Here is a 16,374-nt window from a genome sequence, read left to right as displayed (position 1 = left end):
TAGAAACACATACATATATACACACGATAGATGATAGATAGATAGATAGATAGATAGATAGATAGATAGATAGATAGATAGATAGATAGATAGATGTAATTTAGAGGCAGGTGAATTTCTTTGAGTTCCAGGATAGCCAGGGCTACATAGTGAGACCCTGTCTTAAAAAATTATTTGAAATAGCATAAAATATCTCGGAGTAACTCTAACCAAACAAGTGAAAAATTTATATGACAAGAACTTTAAATCTTTGAAGAAAGAAATTGAAGAAGACACCAGAAAGTGGAAAAAAATCTCCCATGCTCTTGGGTAGGCAGAATTAACATAGTAAAAAATGCAATCTTACCAAAAGCAATCTACAGATTCAATGCAATGCCCATCAAAATTCTTCAAAGACCTCAAAAGAACGGTACTCAACTTCATTTGGAAAAGCAAAAAACCCAGGATAGCCAAAACAATCCTGTACAATAAAAGAACTTCTGGAGGCATCACAATCCCTGACTTCAAACTCTACTACAGAGCTACAGTACTGAAAACAGCCCTGGTATTGGCATAAGAGGAGACAGGAGGACAAATGGAACTGAATAGAAGACCTGGATATCAATCCACACATCTTTGAACACCTGATATTTGATAAAGAAGCAAAAAATATCAGATGGAAAAAAGAAAGCATATTTAACAAGTGGTGCTGGCATAAGTGGATATCAATATGTAGAAGAATGAAATAGACCCATATCTATTACCATGCACAAAACCCAAGTCCAAATGGATCAAAGACCTCAACATAAAGCCAGCCACACTGAACCTTACAGAAGAGAAAGTGGGAAATACATTTGAACACATTGGCACAGGGAACCATTTCCTAAATAGAAGCCCAGCAGCACATACATTGAGAGAAACAGTTAATAAATGGGACCTCCTGAAACTGAAAAGCTTCTGTAAAGCAAAGGACACAGTCAACAAGACAAAATGTCAGCCTACAGAATGGAAAAAGATCTTCACTAACCCCACATCAGACAGAGAGGTCTGATCTCCAAAATATACAAAGAACTCAAGAAATTGGACACCAAAAGATCACATAATCCAATAAAAAATGGAGTACAGACCTAAACAGAGAACTCTCAACAGGAATCTAAAATGGCTGAAAGACATTTAAGGAAATGTTCAACATCCTTTGTCATCAGAGAAATGCAAATCAAAAGAACTCTGAGATTCCATTTTATACCTGGGATTAAAGGCGTGCGCCACCACTGCCCGGCTGAGACCCTTTCTCAAATCAGAAAGTTTTCTGGGTCTAAGCACCATAGCACTGATTTGGAAAAATATGTGAGAACAAGTGTGGGAGAGTTAATACAAAAGAGCCTAGGGTTTCTTTGTAAAAATAAAGCTGTCAGGCTGGGCGGTGGTGGCGTAAGCCTTTCATCCCAGCACTCAGGAGGCAGAGACAGGCAGATCTCTGTGAGTTCGAGGCCAGCCTGGTCTACAGAGTGAGTTAGAGGACAACCAGGACTACCACATAGAGAAACTCTGTCTTGCCGGGTGGTGGTGGTGCATGCCTTTAATCCCAGCACTTGGGAGGCAGAGGCAGGTGGATCTCTGTGAGTTCGAGACCAGCCTGGTCTACAAGAGCTAGTTCCAGGACAGGCTCCAAAACCACAGAGAAACCCTGTCTCGAAAAACCAAAAAAAAAAAAATTAAGAAAGAAAGAAAGACAGAGAGAGAGAGAGACAGAGAGACAGAGAGAGAGAGAGAGAGAGAGAAAGAGAGAGAGAGAGAGCGCTGTTGTGATGGAGGCATTCAAATCCACAGCATCAGCCAGGTATGGTGATACCCACCTGACATTCCTAATGGGGAGGCTGAGTCTAACAATTTAGGGTCAGCATGGGCTACACGGTGAGATTCTGGCTCAAACAAAACAAAATGAAAACATCATTTTTCCACAATAATTTTGAGAAATGACTAATTGACATTTCCGTGTGGTTGCTTAGGTTTCTTTCATAAGGAAAATGACTCTAAGAAAAGTAGCATTTCTTGTGGCAACAGCTTATGTGGCTCATTTAGCCCATGGTCCTCTGTCAGGAGCCATTTCAGGCTTCTCCTTTCTCACGTCTCACAGGGCCTTGAGGTGAAAATCTTGAGACAGAAAAACTTAAAGTTAACTGAGACATTGTATACTGACCTTGGAGATTCAAGCTTCAGACGGCACCTCAGAGTGTCTTCATGGCTTCCTGCTTATCACTAACAGCAGGTGCTCTAGCCACTGACCTTGCAACTGCCCGCTTAGCTGTCTAGCTACCGAGCCCCTCCTTTCCTTCCCCCCTTCCCCCTTCCTCAGTTCCCCCCTGCCCGAGCTCCTCAGTGAGGAGTATATAAGACATAAAACTTGCTTCAATAAAGGAGATGCCTTGACAAGGAATACTGCTTGGTGTCTGTTTCTCCCCCCCCCCCCATGTCTTTCAGATAATGCCTCTTCAAGACCCTGGAGTAACTTAGGACCTGCTGGGTGGGTCGGTCCTCAGCAGTATTCAAGGGGTAAATCATGCTTCCTTTGGCCACATCCTTTCCACAGCTGGTAGGTCACAGGGTTCTTCCTGAATCTCGGGGATCCTTCTCATTACCTATATTTCACAGTCAAGGCAAATTCATCAGGGAACATCAGTATGGGGGAGGTATGTGTGTGTGTGTGTGAATGGACAACCTCAATCGTTGTTTTGTTTTATTTTGTTTTAAGACAGGGTCTCACAGGCATGGTGCTGTTCTTTTGGAAACAAGGCCACACATACGCAGAGAATACAGCCTCTCAGTGGACCACAAATCCCAGCGGTACAATGGAAAACCACACATGCACAGGACATTTTCTCCTAGATGCCCAGAGCCCTTTAAAAGCAGGGCCTCACAACCCGCCCTCCCCTTTTTCCCTTCTGTCTCTTCACTCCCGTCCCTTGTCTGTTACCCCTTCCCATTAAAGTTTACCCACGTGGGACCCCGCGTGTCTCGTGTCTCCTTCCCAACCCGGCAGAAATAATAACATTTTGGTGCCATCTGCTTGGGAACCTGCTAGCCCCGGGGCCCTCACCTGAGGCCTTGGCTCCGATTTTTTTTTGGCACCTCCCGGAGCTCGGGGCCTCCCCGGGACAAGGTCAGAACCGACAACCTGCGACCACTCCACGTGCTCCACTCATCTCAACGCGGCCCTCTCCAACCATCAGCGGCTGATTCGTGAGTTTACCTGGGTTGGCTAACCATCCCCTCTCACCCAGAGGAGGCCGGCCGAGCTCCCAGCTTCCTCTGGTGTGTCCTGGGTGCGGTTGCTAACCCCCCCTCTCCCCCTGGCCTTCCACCCTCGGCTAGACCTGTTTTTATCCACTCCCAAAAGTTTGGTGCTTTTGGTTCCCCTTCCTCCTCTCCTTTCCGCTCTTTCTCTGTCCTCTGTACGTACGGGCTTGCGCCCCTTGGCTACAACGGGCGGCCTTCGGGCTTAACTGTCCCCTCCTAGCTGAGGCCCCCTGTCTCCCGTCGAAAACTAGGATTGGGTCAGTTAGCCCATAACACGGTCCTCTAGGCACTCGGATGCCTATGTCCAGAGCAACTGTGTTTGTGGTATCTTCGGGTGCCTTCTGCAGATATTTTCACAGTTCTAGCCATGGGCGCTAAGCCTTCAAAACCAATTCCCCCGTCTTCCCCCCGGGACAGCTGTTGGAAGCTCTGCAGCCCCACGCCTTAATTCCTTCTGTTAAATTATCTACACTCATCCGTCTTTGCTCTAAGATTTGGCCTAAGTATAATTTACAGGGCAGTTTTAAATGGCTGGCCTTCCCACGGGTCCTTCGACCCCGATACTCTACAGGAGTTAGCTAACTTTTGCCACCGCTCCACTAAGTGGAAAGAAATGATGTACATTATGGCATTTTTTTACATGGCTTTAAAGACAGACCCCTCTACTGCCTCTCAATGTTCACCTGCGCACATGTTCTTAGCAATGCCGCCCCCCCCAGGAACCTTCTGCTCCTGCTATGGACCCCACGGACGAACCTCCACCTCCCCGTCCACCTCCCTGGCCTCGAGGGGCTACTCCTTCCCGTTCTGCCCGATCGAACGACGGTTCCTCCATTCCCCTTTCCTCCAAAGTTTCTTTTAGGCACAGAAAATCCTCCTCCAGGTCACCTAACCGTTCTCCTTCTAGTTCCCCAACAAGCTCTCATTCTAGATCTACAGGGACCTCGTCTAGCTCCTCCGACCCGGCTTCCCCCGCCCCCACCACAGGTCGCAGGAACGGCTGGAGGCTTCCCCCCCCCACAGGTCGCAGGAACGGCTGGAGGCTTCCCCCCCCTGCCCCCACTGCAGGTCGCAGGAACGGCTGGAGGCTTCCCTCCACCCCCCCACCCCTACCGCAGGTCGCAGGAACAGCTGGAGGCTTCCCCCGCCCCCACTGCAGGTTGCAGGGATGGCTGGAGGCTTCCCCCGCCCCCACCACAGGACACACAGACAGCCAGAAACGTCTTCGGATTCTTCCCCATCCCCCTCCCGCCCTATGCCTCCCCTTCGATCTTCCAAAGCCCCTCTGGGCTCCCCTCCTGCCTGCCGCCTTGCACCTTCTTTCACCCCTCCCCTCATGTGTTCGCGTGCCGCGGAGTCTGATTCTGGTCAAGTCAGACCAGCCACCGTTCTGCCCTTGCGGGAGGTGGCTGGGGCAGAGGGTGTAATGAGAGTCCACGTTCCGTTCGCCTTATCGGAACTCTCACATATTTCTAAGTTACTCGGGTCATACACGGCTAATCCCACAAATTTCACAAAAAAATTTCAATATATAACCCAATCTTATAACCTAACTTACCATGGCATTTTTATGATCCTGTCTAATAACTTGCTTCCCGAGGAGCACAGGCGGGTCTGGGAACAGGCGAGACAGCATGCCAATGAAGTTCACCAAACCCTAGCCTCCCATCCTCCGGGGGCAGAGGCGGTGCCAGACCAAGAACCCCACTGGGATTATAACTCCCCTGGTGGCGTTTTGGCCAGAGACCGGTTCCTAACTTGTCTCATGATAGGGCTCTGCAAGGCTGCCCTTAAACCGGTAAACTTTTCTAAACTCGCAGAAATTTTTCAGGACACTAAGGAAAATCCTTCCGCATTTCTTGACCGCCTTACCAAAGCCATGTTACAGTTTACGAACATGGATCCAGAATCCACTGAGGGCAGACAGCTTCTGATGACCCATTTCTTCAACCAGTGCTACCCGGATATCAAAGCCAAGCTCAGACGTTTTGAAAAGGGTCCCCTAACCCCACAAGCACAGGCTCTGGAGGTGGCCTTCAAAGTGTACCATGCCAGGAACGACAAGGCTCATAATCACTGCCACGTGATAACCACACCCGCCTGGCCAGCAGAGGTGACAGACTCGACCCATCCTGTTCGTGCTGCCCCCCCCCCGGCCTCCCGGGGTGCGTGAACCACCGGGCCCATGCTTCAAGTGTGGTAAGGTAGGTCACTGGGCAAAGGGCTGCCCCAACCCTCATCGTAGCCCAAGGGGTCCCTGCACAAAGTGTCACAGGGAGGGTCACTGGTCCGTAGACTATCCTCGTGCGTTTGATGATGCGGGGGCAACCGGCCCAGAGGATTCCCAGGTTGATCTATTGGGCCTGGCCCTGGAGGACTGAAGGTTCCCGGGCTCCTCCACAACAACTCGACCGCCACGCCCATCTGCAACCAGGAGCCACAAGTACTTCTCAGTGTCGGGATGCCTCATTTCGTTTCTTTTGGACACCGGAGCAACGTACTCGGTTCTAAGGGAATTTTGGGGACCAACCTCTCCCTCAAACTCCCCTATTGTTGGGGTAGGGGGACAGCCTTATTTACCTCACCAAACTTCACCTCTCAATTGTATATTTAGAGGTATCTTTCTCACTCATTCATTCCTAGTCTTACCGACCTGCCCAGTTCCACTCTTGGGTAGGGACCTCCTAACCAAGTTGGGGGCCTCCATTTCTTTCGCACCCCCACCCGCTTTGTTCCAGATTCGTCGGTGACGCAGCTGCTTCTTCTCCTGGCCCCACAATCTTCTGACACTAACACGCCCTTTTCTCTTCCAGCCTCCCAAGTGGACCCTCTCGTGTGGGACTCCCAGAATCCCGCCGTCGCTAAACACCACTCCCACATCGTTATTCAGTTAAAAAATCCCACCAAGTATATTACTCAAGCTCAATACCCCCTCTCTTCCCAAAGCCTCAGAGGACTAAAACCCATAATTTCTGACCTTCTAAGAAAGAAGCTGCTCCACCCCACCTCTTCTCCCTTTAACACCCCTATACTGGCTGTTAAAAAATCTAATGGAACTTATCGTTTGGCTCAGGACCTCCGACTCATTAATTCTGCTGTTGTTCCGTTGCACCCAGTTGTCCCTAATCTCCTCACCCTTCTGTCTAACATTCCTTCAGGAACCTCCCACTTCTCAGTTTCAGACCTCAAGGATGCCTTTTTTTCTATTCCCCTCAGCCCTCAATCTCAAAACATCTTTGCCTTCACCTGGACAGATCTGATACTAATTTCTCCACACAACTAACTTGGACCGTCCTCCCTCAGGGATTCCGGGACAGCCCACACCTCTTTGGCCAGGCCCTGGCCTCTGATCTGCTCTCACTGTCCCTCCTTAAATCAAAACTGCTACTCTATGTCGATGACATCCTGCTGTGTAGCCCATCTTTGGAGACTAGCAGGACTGATACCGCCGCCTTATTAAATTTCTTATCCAGAAAGGGCTACAGAGTTTCCCCCTCTAAGGCTCAATTGTCCACCACTCAGGTAACGTATTTGGGATTAACCATAACCCCAACCCAAAAGGCCATCACTCTGGACAGGAAAAAACTAATTCAATGTCTTACAGTTCCTTCCACCAAAGAAGAGGTTTTATCATTCCTGGGAGTGGCTGGTTTCCTGCGTTCCTGGATCCCCTCCTTCTCCCTCCTTGCCCGCCCTCTATACGAAGCAGCTCTCTGCTCTCTGCATGAGTCCCTTCTCCACCCCATCACCAAACCCTTCCGGAGACTCCAGCAGGCCCTTACCCAGGCCCCAGCCCTCCATCTTCCGGATTTAACCCGCCCCTTTTCTCTCTACATAGCAGAGAAGGAGAGCTACGCTCTGGGAGTCCTAGGTCATCAACTGGGACCCTCATTCGCACCTGTAGCTTACCTGTCAAAGAAAATGGACCTCACCACTCAGGGCTGGGCACCCTGCATACGTGCTCTGGTGGCCGCTGAACTTCTTATTCGTGAGTCAAAGAAACTTTGTCAAATGAGGTATGTACCCAAGTCATTTTTTAACGACATATAAACTAGTGCACTAGAAGGAGAACTGATTGGCTCGTGTCCCCCTGATGTGGTGGCCTGACTCTATAACTGTCTGATTAGTTGTAACCCTGAGATGCCTCTAGTTAGCCACATTATGGACTATGAAGGAGCTCAGTAGCAGATTTTAAGCTCTTAACATTAGCCAAGGAGGTCCTCAATGAGCAGGAAACAACTGAAGCTTCCTCCATTGAGATTAGCCTTGAATCACTTCATTCTGAAGTCTCCACCAAACTGCAAAGGCAGGCCAGGCCTGACAGCGGTGGTCAAAGGACAAGGTCAGCATAAATAAAGTAGCATCCATCACTAAGAAAACTTTCCGGTGGAGGGAAGAAGCAGATGGGGCAGTTCTCTTTTTTTCTGAAGTAATCATCTTGTTTGTTCCAGAAATGATTAAAGTGGGTCATCCATCTCCCATGTCTCCAGCCACCTCCCCCATGGCTTTGACAAGATCCCAGAACAGAAACAGCAGAGTCACCATGGACACAAATAACTGATGATCCAAATGCATGCTCAGGAACATGAAATCATTTATATTTGAAAATAAGACTCACCACAGTGACTAAAAGCATATGCATAATCAACAGAGATTCCAGTAGAGACTGCCAGGCATCATGTGCCCAGCCTTTACTGTTTCTCACTGCTCAATAATTTACGCATTGTTAAATTCCTTCTAGAATACTAAAATACACACAATTCTAAGGACTCTGACAATGCATTTCTACGAAATTTAGATTACACTGCAGTTTCATTCGTGCCCTTGTAACCATGAAAGCTCAGAGCAGCAAGATATTTGTATTGAGAGCATCATCATTCAACATGTTTCTTCTTTAGCTGCAGAGAAAGAGACCAAGGCCAGAAAGGAAAATTGGACTAGGCAGCAGGCCATATCTGAGTAGACTCTGTCTCCTTATGTGAGATGGTGTGGAAGACACTACTAGAAAATGCTAACTGCAGGTGAAGGAGGCAGACTGTGTGACATTTGAGAATGAGCTCGGTCATACATCAAGCACTATTTTGAGGACATCACTGAGCTCTAGAAATTGGATCATTTATTTATCTCTAATGCTGGTGTTTAGCAATGCTCTAAAAGTGCAGATCACTTTGGGAGGCTACGTTCTCAACAGGGTGAATGCATATGTAACTGTTGACTGTTTAAGCTGGGCTCCAGGCTGATGCTATAGCTCACCGGTAGAGTATGTGCCTGGTGCATGGGAAGCTCTGAGTCTGATCTTTAGTACTAAAAAGAAAAGAAAAGAAAATGGAAACAAACTAGGAGTGCCATGTGCCTGTAATTCCAACACTGGGGAGGTGGAGGTAGGAGGATAAGGAGTTCAATTCAACATCATCCTCTGTTGTATAGAAAATCTGATGCCAGCCTAGGCTATATGAAACACCTCAAAAGATAGGCTTGTCGGGTGGTGGTGGCGCACGCCTTTAATCCCAGCACTCACAAGGCAGAGACAGACAGTTCTCTGTGAGTTTGAGGCCAGCCTGGTCTACAAGAGCCAGTTCCAGGACAGCCAGGACAGGAGAAACCCTGTCTCAGAAAGCCAAAAAACAAAACAAAACAAAACAAAAAAGTAAATAGGCCGGCATGGTAGCACACGTCTTTAATCCCAGCACTCTGGAGTCATAGTCTCGGCAGCTCTCTGGGTCAAGTCTACATAGTGAGTTCTATGCCAGTCAGGGCTACACAGTGAGACGTTGTTTCACAAAACAAAAAAATTGTCCAGAAGGCAAGAAGATTGAAAGTTCAAATTTACTGAGGGCTACCATTCAAAGTTAATCTGGCAAATTTAGCAAGACTCATCTCAAATCTAAAAAAAAAATAAAATAAAAAATAAATGGCTGGGAATGCCAGGCATGATGGGTTAAATTTGGAAGCTCAACACATGGGAGGCTGAGATACATAGAGTGCCACAAGTTCCAGGCCAGTCTGAGCTAGAGAATGAGGGCCTGGATCAAAAAGGAAGTGGTAGAGAGCTTGCATAGTGTGTTAAAAGTCACAGGTTCAATCCCAGGGTCACAATTCTTTATTTTCAAAAAATTAAAATTGAGGCTGGTATGTAGCTAAGTTGGTAGAGGGCCTACCTAGTATAAATCTGTATCCCATGCCTGTAATTCTAGCACTTGGAGCATGGAGACAGAAGGATCAGAAATTCATCATTCTAAACTGCATAGTAAGTTTGAGACCTGCCTAGGGTATGTGAGACTCCGTCTCAAAAATAAATAATATATGTTATGATTCTAGCTGAACTTGGTAGCAAATAATTGTAATCCTGGCATTTTTGAGGCAGAGGCCTGAAGATCCTTAGTTCAAGGCCAGACTGTCCCAGAAAGCCAAAAGAGGAGGAGTCTGAGGGGTGATATATCAGAGACTGTATTGGTAAGCCAGTGATGTAAAAGAACTCAGCAAGAGAGAAGTAGCATGTATTTGCTACACTATTGTACAACTATAGTGGACAAGACAAATAGAAACTGTTTCTGTAGGGGCTTCTGTTTATGTAGGCAATATGGATGGAGCATTGTGTTTTGGAACTGTGGTTAGCAACAGCCTAGCCTTGAGGAGGGTGGTCTTGTCCTGAGTCTAAAGAATCAAAAAGGGCTCAGCACAACCACCCATACTAAACTGGTATCTACATTTTGCAACTGGAGCTTGTTATTATTAACTCTTTCTGATGAGATAATGATCCTGTTCTGTTTAGAGGAAACAGTGACCTTGCTCTGAGCCCAGCCAGCTGTTCAGGGAAAGCAGCCTTGTTCCGAGGTTACAACAGCTCCAATGCAGCCATTCATCTCATATGGCATTCACACTGGGGAGATAGTGTGATTGTAGAGTGTTTCTCTAGCGTGAACAAAGCCCCGTGTTGAGTTCTCAGCAACACACACACACACTCTGCACTTTGAAAACAGACCTAGAACTGATTTCTTGAAGATATTTACAAAATTCTAACTTTCAAAAAATTAACAAGCCCAGCAGTGGTGGCGCACGCCTTTAATCCCAGCACTCGGGAGGCAGAGGCAGGTGGATCTCTGTGAGTTCGAGACCAGCCTGGTCTACAGAGCTAGTTCCAGGACAGGCTCCAAAACCACAGAGAAACCCTGTCTCGAAAACAAAACAAAATCAACAACTGCCACACATATGTAGAGGATCTAGGTTGATTCCATGCTGTTGGTTCAGAGTCTGTGAGCTCCTATGAGCCCAGGTTAGTTGTTTCTGTGGGTTCCCTTGTCATGACCTTGACGACACCCCTGCCTCACCCTTCATCCCTCTTTTTTTTTGTTGTTGTTTTTGTTTTTTGAGACAGGGTTTTTCTGTGGTTTTGGAGCCTGTCCTGGAACTAGCTCTTGTGGACCAGGCTGGTCTCAGACTCACAGAGATCCACCTGCCTCTGCCTCCCAAGTGCTGGGATTAAAGGCGTGCGCCACCCCTCTTTTTAATAGGATTCCAGGACCTCAGCCCAGTGCTTGGCTGTGGATCTCTGTATCTGTTTCCATCAGTCAGTACATGCTTGATCTACCTGTGTGACTCCTAGAGGTCGAAGCAAGGCCTGCCCCTAATGCTTGAGCTGGTTTTGGGGAACGTATTCCTTATACTGGGCTGGCTTGAACAGCCTTAAACAAGGGGAGGAGCTAAATCCTACTTTAACTAGATATGCCATGTTTTGTTGATATCCATAAGAGGCCTTCCCCTTTCTCAACAGAAACAGAGGGGAGTGAATTGGTATGGTGGTATATTATTTGTGTTTTAATAAATAAAGCTTGCCTGAAGGTCAGTACAAAGCAGCCTCATTAGTCATCCATACAGGCCAGGCAGGGGTTGCACACACCTTGAATCCCAGCAGCCACACTAGTCAGCCATAGAGACTGGGCAGTGGTGGTGCACACCTTTAATCCCAGCACTAGGGAGGAATATAAAACAGAATGAGACAGGTCTCAAACTCAGTCTTATTCTGCGGATTCGTGGAGGCAGGATCATCATTTCGGTGTGAGGTAGAGGTTATTGAGACCAGCCTGGTCTACAAGAGCTAGTTCCAGGACAGGTTCCAAAACCACAGAGAAACCCTGTCTCGAAAAACCAAAAAAAAAAAAAAAAAAAAAAAAAAAAAAAAAAGAGTTAGTGGCTGGATGTTTTGCGTTTCTGACCTTAAGGTTGAACCCCAATATCTGTCTCTGAGTTTTTTTATTATTTGTGCTACAATTGGCACCCAACATTTTTCACGAAAAAGCCACTGGCACAGGCTAGTGCTGCACGCCAGCCCCACCCGGCTAAGCTTTCTTTTCTTTTTTTCCCAAGCCTCCCAGCAAGTTTGGGATTTTCCTGTTGTAGACTCTCTGAAACAATCTCCAACTGCCACCCAAACTCCAGAAGTACCTGGGCTCCAAATGCTACAGGACTCACCCACCTTTGGCTGGTTCTGTCTTCAGGAAGCTATCCACCATAGGTAATTTTTCTGAGCACTCCCCTGTGTGTTTTTCAGACAGACAACTCTGTCTGTCTGTCTGTCTCCCCCCCCCCCACTGTGGGTTGTAGGATCTCCCTGAATCCCCTCCTCAAGCTGCTTTGAAATCCAGTCAGGCTTTTACTGTTCCACACAGCAGCAATAAGCCTCTCATCTTCATCTTCATTAACATCGTTGGTAGATTTGCTAAGACAATTGGGAATTCTTAAAGGAAGAATTAGTTAAAAGATTTACCCACATTTAAAAAATGGGGGAAATCATTACAATGAAGAGATTTGGGTCTCTGTATGAGAATATTCTGGACAGTTTGAAAATGGAAGGATTAAATGAGAGGGTATCTATTATTAGATGGGATTTATGTAATGTCAATTGTAAACATTATCAGTTTTAGCATAAAAAGACAAAAGTCTTATCATTTAAAAAGTTGATTAATCTGAGTGTTAAGATACAGGCCTTAGAAAAACATAAAACATTTCACAGAGATATTCAAATACAAAGAGGAATTTAATAGAGAGCCGATTTGAGCACTGCATTATAAGAATAGAGAGGAACAGCCTAAGGTTTTCAGACAATCCTTACAGGATTTGCCAAATCCTTACAGGAATTACCAAATGGCAGAGACTTTGTTACAGTTAATTGGACTCCTGTGCCAAACTTAAGAGTCTCATATGGCATGCATTCACCTTTTGTGAAGCAAATGTTCAACTCATGGTCAGTTTGTAATAGAATTATCCCTAAAGACTGGTTAGAATTAGTTAAAGGTGTTTGAGAACCAAGTCCACAATTACAATGGAGTACCTGGTTCAGAGAAGAGGCTAAGATTATTGAATAATGGAGTAAAGCTAGAAGTAGGGAAATCTCCCAAGGTCAAATTCTTAGAGGAGGAGACTTTGCTAATATAGAAAGGCAGCCTGGTCTACAAGAGCTAGTTCCAGAAAAGGCACCAAAGCTACAGAGAAACCTTGTCTCGAAAAACCAAAAAAAAAAAAAGAAAGGCAAGCTGGGCGGTGGTGGCGCTCGCCTTTAATCCCAGCACTCAGGAGGCAGAGGCAGGTGGATCTCTGGGAGTTTGAGGCCAGCCTGGTCTATAAGAGCTAGTTCCGGGACAGGCACCAAAGCTACAGAGAAACCCTGTCTCGAAAAAATATATATATAAATATATAGAAAGGCAAGCTGTATATAATGACCACACCCTGGATTTATGCCGCCCAGCAGCTTTGAATGCTTGGGACAGAATTGGAGAAATAGGAAGGAAAATTGAGTCATTTGCTAAAGTTATCCAGGGCCCAAAGGAAGCCTTTACAGATTTCTTACAAAGATTGACTTCAGCAGAAAATAGAATGATACCAAATTCAGAAGCTAAACAAATAATAATTGAATCTCTGTTTTTTGAAAATGACAAGTCCCTATGCAAAAGGATAATTATGCCATTAAAGGTAAGATCAGCACCTTTGAGGGAATGGATCTGAGATACAATTAATATCGAATCTCATGACCATGATGATGCATGGACAGGAGAGGTGATTTCCAGAGGTTTGAGGAAAAATCAAAATGTCAAATGTTATAATTGTGGCAAACAAGGTCACCATAAAAGGGATTGTAGACAGGTCATTCCTAGAAACAATGTTTTTCTAAGAACAATTCGTTTAGAACGTCCCTCCCTTCTGGATTATCCAGAAGGTGTGGCAGAGGCAAGGGTTGGACTAATGAATGAATGTAGGTCAACGAGGAATATTCAAGATAATCCTTTGCAGTTGTGAAACTCTGTGAGGGGCCTCTTGCAGGCCCCTATGCCAAATCCGGTTCAATCTTTACCTGCCATTGTAGAGGAAAATCCTTCCCATAGCATTTAAAGAACCTAATGCCTATAGTAGGAAACCAAGCCGGGCGGTGGTGGCACACGCCTTTAATCCCAGCACTTGGGAGGCAGAGGCAGGCGGATCTCTGTGAGTTTGAGACCAGCCTGGTCTACAAGAGCTAGTTCCAGGACAGGCTCCAAAGCTACAGAGAAACCCTGTCTCGAAAAACCAAAAAAAAAAAAACAAAAAAACAAAACCCAGAAACCATACTGCTCTGGATAATAGAGTAGCTATAGAAGAGAGAACAAAAATTCAGGAGAAACCATGAAGTGAGTATTTTGGCAAACTTCTATAAATGAACAAAGGCCAAAATTAAAAATATAAATAAATGACGTTGTCATTGAAGGTCTGGTAGACATAGGTCCGGATGTAACAATAGCTTCATCAGAATCTTGGCACCCAAACTGGCCTATTCAGGACGTAAATGTTCAGTTTTTAGGGATTAGAACTCTAGTCCCATGGCAAAGCAATACATGCTCTTAACTACTGAGGTATTTCTCCAGGGTCTCTATATGTAGCCCTGGCTTTACTAGAGCTCACTATATAGTCCTGAGTGGTCTTGAACTTGAGACAGTGCTCCTGCCTCAGCCTTCTTTTGGGGGAGAGTTAACTTGTTGAACTTTAACTATATATGCAGGTCTTTATTTACTGCATATTCATCTATACGTTAAAACACACAAGACATTTATTTAGTTAGGTATTTTTATTAACCTTTTATTTTCTTTCCTGTTTCTAGAGGGTTTTGCTTTTGCACTCCTGAACCAGCCATCTGACCACATGTTTTATTTCTGTTTCTGGCTAAGAATTGAAGACGGAAGGGACCTGGAACTTTATCTAGGCACTTTATCTCTCCTGAAATATAACCATTTCATACTTGATCATTTCAATTTTTTAAGATTTCAAGTCAATGCTTTTGTGATTTTTTTTCCTGTTAACAAATTTCTTTGCCTCACAGGAGAATCTGCCCTAAATAATCTCCTTTATCATAAACATTTTTTGTTGTTGTTGTTTTGGGTTTTTGTTTTGTTTTTGTTTTTCGAGACAGAGTTTCTCTGTAGCTTTGGAGCCTGTCCCGGAACTAGCTGTTGTAGACCAGGCTGACCTTGAACTCACAGAGATCCGCCTGCCTCTGCCTCCCGAGTGCTGGGATTAAAGGTGTGCGCCACCACCACCCGGCATAAACATTGTTTTTATACTTTTGTTTTTAATTTTTTATTAATTCTCTGGGAATTCCATACAATGTGTTTTGATTATATTCGCCTCCTTTCCTAGCTTCTCCCATATACAACCTCTTTGATAGCCACACAATTTTTTGAGGCCCGTTTCTTTTCTACCTGCATCAAACCCAGTTTGTGATGCTCATATATTCTTACTTACATATGTGGCCTTCCACTAGAACATGCAGAAACTACCAAGGAATACCCTCTTAAAGAAAACACTTTCAAACATTAATTGTATTGGTGCCATGGAATAAAGGGGTAGTATTTACATGAAATTGGAGTCCTTGAATATGGACTGAATTTCATCTTATAAAGCAAAAAATCCTTTTATAGTTTCCACATGGTTTCTGTCATGCAAAAGTTTTAGGCAGTTAGTAAAGACAATCAGGGATAGGTGAGTTCAGTCTTCTAAGTGCTGAAACTACAGGTGGGAAGCACTCCATCTGGCTCACATAGAAGGATTCTAGGAAGCAACTCAATGCTTGTACTATGTGGGCAGCAGTGTTGATGTCACCAGTCAAACAGGACACAGTCATAGTTACAGTCACCACACAGAGAATTCAGAAAGTTCTCACTCACCTCATTCCCCAACTAAACATTTTTTTTGGACTCGCTTAACAAATCTTAACAGTAATACCCGAAAAGACTACACTGGCTAAGAAAATGTAATTCTCAAGACCTGCAGATTCAATGCAATCCTTATGGGCACCCCAATGGCATTCTTCACACATATAGATAAAACAATCTTAAAATTCATATAGAACCACAAAAGACTCAAATAACCCTGAGTGGAAAAAACAGAACTGAAAATGCTACACTACCTTATCTCAAGATAGCTGTAAAGGCAAGAAGGTACTACTGCATATAGTGTAGTACTGGCATAAAAACAAGGAACTGACCGGTGGAGCACAGGTGAGGGCCTGGGAAGAAGTCCTTATCCTTGCAGACCAGTAGCGCTCGTGGGCGCTGTCAGTCCTGGGGATACTTGGTTTAGGGCTATGTGTCTGTGTTGTAGGAGTGGTGGGCTGCGTTCCTGTCGCCCGGCCGCCTGGCAAGCTTATGTCTGGGTAGCCACGGACTGGCAATACTTTGGGGGTAGGATGCTACCTAAGACAGGAAATATTAGAGGGCTATTGCCCATGACAGGCAAGGTATTATAAAATAAAATGGGGGGAGTTGTTGTGATCCAGCTGCCCTCACCCCCCCCCCCACTGACAGTGGAACTTCCTTGTGGTCTGTAATTGACAAGGATGTTTGTGTTCTTTCTGGCTGCTGGGTCTCCACAGAAGCAGTAGAGGTATAATAGGTTGCTGGGCAAAATAAAGGTTGCTGTTCTTCCACCTGAAAAGAAGCCTCCCTGTGTCAATCCCAGCACCACCACCACCACCCCACTCCCCCTACCCCCCGCCCCCCCCCCCGCCAGTCTTGGCATCCAGCCTACACTGGCTGCAGCAGTAATCTCAATATTTGGAAGGTAAAGACAAGGCAG

This window comes from Chionomys nivalis, chromosome X (genome assembly GCF_950005125.1).
Source record: "Chionomys nivalis chromosome X, mChiNiv1.1, whole genome shotgun sequence".
NCBI classification, from domain to species: domain Eukaryota; kingdom Metazoa; phylum Chordata; class Mammalia; order Rodentia; family Cricetidae; genus Chionomys; species Chionomys nivalis.
The sequence above is the reverse complement of the archived record's forward strand: the minus strand, read 5'-3'. Positions refer to the sequence as shown.